Source organism: Lathyrus oleraceus, chromosome 3 (assembly GCF_024323335.1).
Source record: "Lathyrus oleraceus cultivar Zhongwan6 chromosome 3, CAAS_Psat_ZW6_1.0, whole genome shotgun sequence".
In the NCBI taxonomy this organism is placed as follows: Eukaryota; Viridiplantae; Streptophyta; class Magnoliopsida; order Fabales; family Fabaceae; genus Lathyrus; species Lathyrus oleraceus.
In genome coordinates, this window is record NC_066581.1 from 497,616,307 (window position 1) to 497,624,193 (window position 7,887).

A 7,887-nucleotide genomic window follows, 5' to 3' on the forward strand; every position below is an offset into this window, starting at 1 on the left:
GAGGCGAACTTTGTTCGCGGGGCGAACTTTGTTCGCGGGGCGAACTTTGTTCGCGGGGCGAACTGAAGCTGCCTCAGTTTCCTTGCTTTGCAAGCTTCATCCAAAATCTTCCATATTATGATGCTGCAATCCAAAGCTTTCTCACCCAAAAATTCTACAAAACTAATAGAAATGTGAAATAACTATTCAAAACAAAATAATTTAAACATAATTGCATTTATACGAATTAATAAGAATAAAAAGTGTGTAATTACATCAAAACTTGGTAAAAGGGACCAATAAAATGATATAAAAAGTAGTACTAATTGGTCCCTAACAGAGGCCTCACTAGGTCTCTCTAAACGAGACAAGTAAAAATACAGAGGCATGAGCTTTCTACCTCGCCTCGCTTGGAGCGCGCTAAGCGAGGGTTCTGAAATGTTGTTCATGTTTCCACCATAAGACGGGATTCGTGACTCCGATTGAGATGGGGTCAGATGCATTAGAAAGTGATTCCATTGTCCTACCTTTTAATAAAGAGGAATCATACTTATGTTTCAATTATTGGTTGGATATTTGGTGAGGAAACTTTGTTCCAAAAGTCCTAATTGATGATGAACTATTAGTTGTGCTTCATGGATATATTGTGATATGCACACATTGAATAAATAATGAATAAATCATGTGTACATTGTACATTATAATATGACATGTGATGAATGTATAATATTTGATTAAATACTATGAAGATGAGTGAGGGTAAACCTAGGATCGTGGCTAGGTGAATGAATTAGTAAAGATAACTTAGGTTATGGTAATTAACTTATGTTGTGATACTCGAAAGTAAGTGGTACCTCGGTGTGTATCTGTGAACGAGTAGATGTGAGATGAGTCGTTACATCTACGAAGTGCCGAGGGCATATATGGTAAACGATGTCATAATTACAATACAATGAGCTCATATGGAAACATGTTATGATATATTATGATTATGATATAATCACATGGATATTGATGAGAATAACCCATATTCTTGCTCGTTGTGTATCCAACTGCTTGACGATACATATTTCGTGTTTTATTAGTTAAACAAAAGCATTTGGAATTTTGGATTGTTTGTCTGAGCAATTGAAAATAAAATGCAATAGAAGGTAAAAACAATAGTTAAACAGATTAAAAGACATTATGAGTAAATATGCTAGGGAATGTGTATGATTCAATTCATCAACAATAATAAATTAACCTTGCAACAACTTAATTCAATAACATTGACTACTGGTTCTTAAAGGTGTTTACTCCTAAATCATTAGTGAGAAAACCTTTAATCATTTAAATTAATCTGTATGTCCATAGTGAATTACAGATAAAATTAAGTATTATTTTAATCAAGAATATTCCAGTTTCCACATGGTATCCATAGACCTAAGTGATATCTACTATGAATTATTCACTATTGAGCATTAACAATGACGGTCAAGCCTAAATATTAACTACATATTAGACTCAATTTTTTGAAAGAGAAAGCATTAAGCATAATTTGTAAATAAGTCATATATCATAAAATCAAAGTTATTACAAGTTAAAAATCTAAAATTGTATTATAAATTCGAATCAGGGACACCGCATAGAATTGGAGGGTTTAACTACTTGTAATAATAAAGAAACAGATAGTAAAATTCATAAACATTACAGATCTAGAGATGAAATAAGTCTTCAATCACTTAAAGCTCGTAAAAATCTTGATCCACCTTGAAAATCTGAGTTTTCCAGCCTTCTACACTTGTTTCTGCCGTCAAAATTCGTTCCAAATCAGTTTAAACCTCAAAAAAATAACTTTCTGACTTTAAATACTCGAAATTGGGCTTTTTTTGTGATTATGGACGCCCATACGTGTATGGGGGGTGTCATATGCGTATGGGGGTGCCATACGTGTATGGGGTAGCTAAAATGTGCATTTTAGGTGTTTCATACGCGTATAGGACGTATGGGGGAGGGGAGGGTAGGTCATACGCGTATGGGGGCACGCCATACGTGCATTTTTTTCCAGATTTGATACGCGTATGAGCAATTTGATACGCATATGTGCAAAAAAAATCGAATTAGCATTTGGTGTTTTCATTAAAGTTGTAGCCCTGAATGCTAGCTTTCATTTGCCGTCATTCCCATATTATTCCGAGTTACAGTGCTCTAGATATGATCAAAATACCACATGCCTATCCTGATTTAAAACGTGCTGAAAAATAGACTTTCTGAAACTTTTTGAAAATTCGTCGCGTTTCTTTTCTGGCCATTTATTGACTTCCTCCAACCTACAAAACATGTTAACCTTCCCAAAAAGATTAAAAGTATCAGGAATAATTACAACATAGACAAATACGAAATTAAAGAAACTGAGATATAAAACATTCAAACTATATGGAAAATGAAAAAGACTCGCATACTTTCACCTGTTAAAATAATAAATTATAGCAGAAATGGTGATTGATCACAGATGCTTATCTAAAGTAGTGGTTGGTATAGAACAATTAATATGACTCCGTAAAACGTATTCCATGGAGTGGAGGTATATATTCCATTGACAATATCTAGTGGATAATGAACTTCAAGTAGTGAATGTCTGGTATCCGCTGACCATATATGGTGGGAAGACATTTAGTGCTTCCATGCAGTGGATGTATGATTCCATTGACCATATCTGATGGGGACTGTAACCCATATAGTGGAGGTCTAATATCCATTAACCATATCTAACGGATAATGTAATCTACTCAATTGAGGTCTAGATTCCATTGACAATATCTAATGGTGAAAGTAATCCATGCAATGGATATTTGGTATATATTGACCATATCTGGTAGACAACATGTTTTGTGCAGTGGAGGTCTGGTATTTCCATCGATCATATTTGACGGATGAGTTAGTAGATCTTTGTAATCGATTTTGAACTAATCACCCCTGTGTTACACAATAATATGAGAATAATGATTCATTGAATTATGAGATCTCTTTTTGTGTGTTTCCATACGAAGCATAAATCCCCGTAAAAACTTAAGTCCTTGTTCTATTTTGTAAGTGTACGCAAGCAAGTAGGACGAAATTGAAACTCTTAAGTTAAGAAATCAGTAAGAATAACCTTTAGAATCAGAACAACCCAATGGAGGATAAAGACCCAAAAGAATCAGAAACATACCCAACTATCTCAATAATTATGAGTGAGGAAAGCAAGGAAGCATGAATAAAGACTCATATGATTCTAGAAGAATTACAACTCATCATACCTGTTACATGCTAGAAGTATGTTAGGATTTGTTTTAGATTTCCATTTCAATTGCTATATCAGAATGGTTAGTGGAATTTCATCCTTACCGTGTATCGATTTGGCTGAATGAGAAAAGGCAACAAGAAAATTTCAAAAACCTTCTTCTCTCTTACTCTCTTGTGGATGCCCCTTGTCCTACAAATCAAGGAAGTTACCCTTAATAATTTTGTGCTTTCATTGCTCCTCCACTTCTTCTTAAATGGTCGACAGACCAACACACGCCAAACGCCTTGTGATTTAGCGGAAAAGGTTTATTTAATCATCATCCAACAAACTATCCTCACAACTCAACCAACTCCACCTTCACCCCCACCTCCCACACCACCACCATTCCTCTCACACATGAATTTAGAGGTTCCCCACTTTGATGACATTGACGCCATGGACCGAATCTTCAAGATCAATTAGTTATTCGATTACCACCACGTCCCGGAAGAAGAACGTATCGTCGTGGCTTCCTTCTACATGGACAGCCTTGCAAGGAGCTGGTTTTAGTGAATGCACCGCAATGGCCTCATCGCCACCTAGTTTGGTTTGTTACAAGCTCTGGAAACCCGTTGTGCACTTAGTTACTACGACGACGCAAGCCAACCTAATCGTAGGTCTTCCACAACCCTTCCTCCTCAACTGTTTCATCTCAGGTCTCTCCCTAGAAATCCAGCGAGAGGTACAAACCCTCAACCAACAACCCTTGCTCATGCGACATTGCTAACCAAATTACAAGATAAAATCAAATATTGCAGAAAGGGATTCAAACATAAATCTATTACCAATCCACCCACCTTCTTAAACACCATCATCATACCTCTCTTACAAAACCCTCCATGTGTATAATTTCGTAAACTCTTCCCTGATGAAATATCCTCACGGCGTGAAAAGAGCCTTTGCTACAACTGCGATGAAACTTTCATCCTTTGTCACAAATGTAAAGTCAAATTCTCCCTCCTTGTTTTTGACGAATCAGACTCCATAACCGACAACACCATATTCGATGACTTGCCACAAACATAGTTACTCTCGGATATCACCTCCAACTTTGACAGCCAAATCAATTTCCATGCTCTTTCAGGATCCCTAGCATCCACCACTATTCGCATTCTCGAACAAAACTCCCATCACACCGTCACAGTGCTTATCGATGGTGGTAGCACACACAATTTCATTCAGAGCCACATGGAAAAATTATTGAACCTTCCATCAACTCCAGTTAACATGCTTAAATTTATGGGTGGTAATGACCACTTGCTAGAAGGCTAACACCTGTGTGCTGACGTGGCTCTAACGCTTCAAATAAGTCTTTTCAAAATTGGCTTTTATGGTTTGCCTCTTAGTGGAGCAGAAGTCATTTTGGGAGCCCCTTGGCTCAAATCCCTCGGGCATGTATTAATGGTTACTCTAAACTCACCCTTTCCTTTACTTTCAACAACCGACCCATCACCCTCACAATTGATGCCCCCAATGGCCCAATTAACCTTTATAGTTGCATATCCCGATTTCATTCGGGGGAGTTTTTATATCCGATTATTTTGTTGCATGTCTTATCGTTTTTATCTTTGATTTTATTTCGATTCTTTGAATTTTATTTATGACTGCATTTCTCGAAATTGAGTTTAAAGTGATTTGTTTTTTAACAAGCATAAAACTTCGTTTAGATTTGATCTTGTTCAAAATGTTCTTTGATAAATAGCATGTGTTAGTGGAATGGAATCATTTTGTGTTTTGGTTAAACATTGATTCAAAAGTAAAATCTCAAAATGCTTTTGAAAATTTGAAAATTTGAGATCTTACAAGATTGATTCGAATCATTCAGTTTTACACTGAATTTTTGATCCTCATCAAGTTGGACAGAATTAGAACACAATCATTTGATTCAAATCAAAATTTGCACTTGATTCTGATCATTCTCCGGGTGATAAATTATGTTTGATTTGATTTGAATCAATATTGGTACATGATTCAAATCAATTTCTTTTTCAAAAATTCATTGTCAGTTTTTTGGCATTTGATTCAAATCAAATTTTAAACATGATTCAAATCACGTGGCATTTGATTCAAATAACTCTTTTTCTGACCCAAATTCAATTGGAATTTTTTCAAAAATCAGTTATTTCTTTTATTCCACATCATTTGCTCATTTGATTCAAATCATATTTTTCTCTTGATTCAAATCTAACTAACCTTTTTCAACCATTTTGTGTGCTTCATCTCAAGCACATATAAAACATTTTTGTCATCATGTCTTACATATAAACTATCATTCTGAACATATTTTTCAGTGTGATTTTTAGTGAAAATCAATTTCCCTTGTTTTGAATGTTCAAAGTATTGCTACGAAATTCTTGCATCTTCAACTTCAATCAGATCTTGATAACGAGAGTTCTGAGATTGATTGAAGGAGGAACTTACTTGAAACTAATCATTCTTGGAGATCTTGTTGAGTTTTCCAGGTTGTTAGTAAGATTGATGGATTGTCAATGGCAGTGACAAATTCCATTGGAAAAAGTAGATTCTTCTCTCAAGAATTACCTTAGTAGTAACTCTGTGGAAGGATATAGATAAGGCAAAGTTCTTCTCAGATCTTCGTACAATTTCACCACTCAAGAAATTGTAGGATCAAGGGGTTGATTTATACACACGAAGGCTTGGACTAGAATTGATGTTAATGGAAGATTCCAGAAACGTATTTGAGTAAAGATTACGTGGAAGAGTTTGGCAAAGTGTGTTGTATACAAGTCAAGATCCAAATTAGGAGATTTATCTTCTTAGTTGTATTGTTAATTGATGATTGTATGAACTCTTGGAAATATTTGTCAAATAACAAGTACTATGCATGTTCCAATAGGAAACCATGAAGAGTGCACGTAGGAAAAGCAAGGACAAACACCGAAGCACTATAAATCTCGGTGTCATCTCTCTAACTCTTACTCTTGCATTTAAATTCATAGTGATTGGATGATTATGTTTTTCAATTCCTTCATATTATATATTTTGTTATTGATAGCAATTTATTACATAAGCATTAGGTGTTGTTGTAATTAGATAACTTGTTAAGAAAGATTGCAGATTGATAATCTGAAAACAAATTGAATTTAGAACTCCATAAATTGAATCATTATGTATACACTTCTTGTGATTACACAAATTGAATCAATTCATTCCCAGTGTTTCATGATTATAATATTTGATATTTATGATGCAAATTGTGTTAGTTTGATCAATATTCAACTGTATAATTTTTATTTTCGCATCAAACCTTCAGTCGCAACTCATTTTTGGAAACACTTTGATTTTGGAAAACTACGGTTGAATTTTTTAATTTGGGTCTATTAATCCTCATTTATACCATTTTTCTACTTCCATGTTCACACCCGACAATTGGCATCAAGATCTAGTCTTTTGATTGTGTCTAATCGACATCCAAAAGTTTGTGAATATGTCGGGAGATGACGATTCTAAGGGAATGTATAATAGAGCACCAATTTTCAAAAGCGAAAATTATACATATTGGAAATCGATCATGTATGTACTCTTACTATCGGTTGATAAAAATTTGTGGTGTGTCGAAACTGAAGGACCATTTATTCCCAAGGGCAATAACAACGTTGTAAACATCCAAAAGATTGGGATGATTCTGAAACCAAAAATGATTCATATGATTTGAAAGTGAGGAGCATACTTATTTTAGCACTAAGTGCTAAAGTGTTCTATTCAATTTCATATCATATGAGTTCTAAAGGTATGCGGGATGCTCTCCAAAATCTCTATGAGGGAACGGAGGACATCAAGGATTCTAAATCAATATGTTTACAGAGAAGTTTGAACTATTTCGTATGGAACCTGGAGAATTCATGGATTCCATGCAAACTAGATTCCTCCATTTAATCAACAAACTATGAGACTTGGGTAAAACCTTTTCCAACAAAGATTATACTAACAAAATACTGAGATCCATGTGCAGGGAGTGATAACCAAAAGTCACTACAATAAAAGAAGCAAATTATCTTAGTACTTTGGACATTATAAAACTAATTAAGAAGTTAGTTGAGCATGAGAATGAGCTGAAATGACTCGCCGATAATGAAGTAAAGTTGAAGAAGAAAGATAAAGGGAAAGAATAGAAACGAGATATTTCTTTGAAAGCTTCATCCTAAAAGGTGAAGAAGTCAAAGGAAGAAAGTGACAACTCTAACAAAGAAGTTTCCAAAATGGAAGAAATGGGTTTATTCGTCAGACACAATAATAGATATCTTAAGAGAAACAAGCTTAAGCATAGTGACAAAGGTTTAGTGAATTTCAGAAATACTCATCCACCAAAAAAGGATCAAAAGAAAGAAGATTATGAGATTACATGTTACGAATGTGGTAAATTGGGACACTATATGACTATCTGTCCAAATCTCATCAAATATCATAAAAGCAAAGACAAGGCTTTCTACAAAACAAAGGGAAAATCTTCCAAAGGTCGTAGAGCCTACATCATGTGGGAAGAAGAGATTGAGAGCTCCATTTTCAGTTCCTGATCGGGTTCAGATGATGAGTGTGCCATCTTTTGCTGGATGACACGAAAGAAAAGTGGAACTTCAAAGGTA

General features: G+C 34.9%; 1 long non-coding RNA gene across 1 annotated transcript; it reads right to left on the minus strand.

The window, feature by feature from the left end:
• Positions 1 to 3,155: 3,155 nt before the first annotated feature.
• Positions 3,156 to 4,714, minus strand: LOC127128379 (uncharacterized). Its single transcript, XR_007805873.1, has 2 exons — positions 3,346 to 4,714; positions 3,156 to 3,257 (listed from the first exon to the last, which is right to left on the minus strand). It is a non-coding gene; the product is annotated as an uncharacterized LOC127128379 (long non-coding RNA).
• Positions 4,715 to 7,887: the final 3,173 nt, after the last annotated feature.